The following is a 2,598-nucleotide window of genomic DNA, read 5'->3' on the forward strand; positions in this document are numbered from 1 at the left end:
ATTAAAAAATGTTAAAGCCATTTTTGAGTTTATTATGGTTTATTATAGTGGTGAAGAGAGAAGACTTTAAAACTTATACTGTCACAAACATTCAGGCACGCACACACAAACACACACACGTTTGCACAGCTCTCTAATTGGGGACATTCCATTGACTTTCATTACATTTCTACAGCCTAACCCTGATCACAAACCCTAAGGCTAACCTCACAGGTACCTACCTGACCCTAAAACTAACCTAAATCTGGAGGAAGATGTAAAGGAGGCGTGAAGATGAGGCTTATCCAGGTTAGTGTTAAAAGTGGTTGTTTTGGTGTTGTTGAGTCCATTTTGATCCCTGGCCACTTATACTGTCACAAACATTCAGGAAAGCAATAATGTCACGACCCACTTTTGCTCTATAAAACTGATAGTTTGTAAATGTCTTGTCTTTGCAAGAAAAGGTTTATCGTCTTCTTTTGGCTTCTTCATCTCGCAGGGGTTGCCACAGCGAGCAAACATGCACAAAAGATCTGGCAATTGTTTTAAGCAGTATGCCGTTCCTGACACAACCTGGGTTTGAACCTCAGCCTCAGGATTACCACGGCAAGACCGTGACACTGACCACTGAGCTACCACAGCCCCAAGAAATTATCTTCAATTTCTGTATTCTTGTCTGGAGAAAGGAATTTGTTTTTCAAACCAAAAAATTTATTTGTTTTACATTTTTAGACAGCTTTTTCCTTAAATTCTAGCTACTAGGAGTCCTGATCTTGTTAGTAAAGCAGCTATAGAAACTCCATCAGTTGTGCTATTCTTCCGCGCTACTTCCGACGCGTGAACGCTGGCGCATCCTGACTGCCGCTGCTCGTCGGACTTTCTGTCGTTTTTGGCTTAATAAACTATTCTAATCATCCTTCACGGATCTTCTGCAGGTGGATTACTACGACAAGTTCCTGCTTCATCCCAACATCAACCATGTGGATTAATTGGATTTATCTGCTCCCCGCTCTGGTTTGGACCCTCCTGCTCCTCGACCACCACCTGGTCTCCGGCCTCCTCCATTACTCGAGACCAGAACTTCTCTGTCTACGCTTCCTACCAGATGCACCACCATCACCGCCACCACTTCCTCGGGACATCGCCTTCTAGCCTCGACGAAGATATATTCACCGTGGCTCCCGCCGCAGATTCTCCTCCGGCAAGCCCATGAACTCCGCCTGGTCTGACCATTCTCCACGCCACAACACCCGGGCCGCTAACAATAGCATGTTAGCTAACCTAGCTCAGTCGGCTAACCCTCCAGTCTCCTCCAACTCCTCCGCTGTTAACTTTGCACTTTTAAACATTCGTTCTCTCACTGGCAAAGGACAGCTCATTAAGGACCTTATCTCTCACCCTAAGTTGGATTTTTTTCTGCTTAACTGAAACCTGGCAACAACAGAACGACTTTTGTCATCTCAATGATTCAACCCCATCGGGGTTTGTTTACATCGCAAAATCCTGCGAATCCGGCTGCGGAGGAGGTCTCGCGATATTTCACCGCGAGAACTGGGAGGTCACTCCAGTTCACACACCTCCCTCCACCTCATTTGAGCAGACTGCGTGCTTACTATCCGGCCCTACCCCCACCATTGTTGCCACTATTTATCGCCCACCCAAACCAAACAATTCTTTCATTAATGATTTTGGAGCTTTTCTCGCCTACCTCTCAACCCTTTCACCCAACATTGTCCTGCTGGGAGATTTCATTATTCATACGGATGACGACAACAACCCTCTCACCAAAGACATTTCATCCTGTCTCGACAGCTGTGACTTCCAGCAGTTCATCAGTTTTCCAACTCACATTAAGGGTCACACTCTGGACTTATTATGTTGTTCTGGTCTCTCACCTCTCAGCTGTTCTTCTGATGAGCTCCCTTTTACTGATCACCTTTTGCTTTCTTTCAGCCTCAATTTAAAATTCTCTTTTTTCAGACCACAACGCACTATTCAGTTTCGTAACATCAAGAACATCAACCAGAAAGCTCTCCTTTCTCAGATTAACAACGATTTCTCCACCTTTAACTCAACTAACCTAGATGATCTGGTCTCCACCTACAACAATGGTCTCACCTACATCCTCGACTCTCTTGCTCCTCTTGAAACCCGTTCTTTCTCCTTCTCCACTTCTGCTACATGGTTCACCTCAGAACGTTGCTACATAAAAACACAAGTTCGCAGACTAGAGCAACTCTACAAGAAATCAGGTCTTACAGTTCACAAAGAGATGTACATAAACCACACCTTACAGTACAAAGAATGTATTGCTCAGGTCAAATCTAACCTACACTGACATCATCAGTTCCAATGTAGGCAATACACAGACGCTTTTCTCTCTCCTTAACTGCACAGTTTCATCTCCGAACTCTCTACCCACTCACATGTTTTCTACCGATTGCTGTAACTCGCTCATTTCATTCTTCACTGAAAAAGTCCACTCCATACACCGACACTTTGGGATAAACTCTGCCCCCAACTTCTTTATAGAACTCCCACCCCCCTCCACCCCCCTCTCTGTCTTTGCTCTCCCTTCTGCTGCTGACGTCTCTGCCATCATTAGGAAGTCCAAATCCT

The sequence above is a fragment of the Austrofundulus limnaeus genome, unplaced genomic scaffold, assembly GCF_001266775.1.
Source record: "Austrofundulus limnaeus strain Quisiro unplaced genomic scaffold, Austrofundulus_limnaeus-1.0 Scaffold2346, whole genome shotgun sequence".
NCBI lineage: Eukaryota > Metazoa > Chordata > Actinopteri > Cyprinodontiformes > Rivulidae > Austrofundulus > Austrofundulus limnaeus.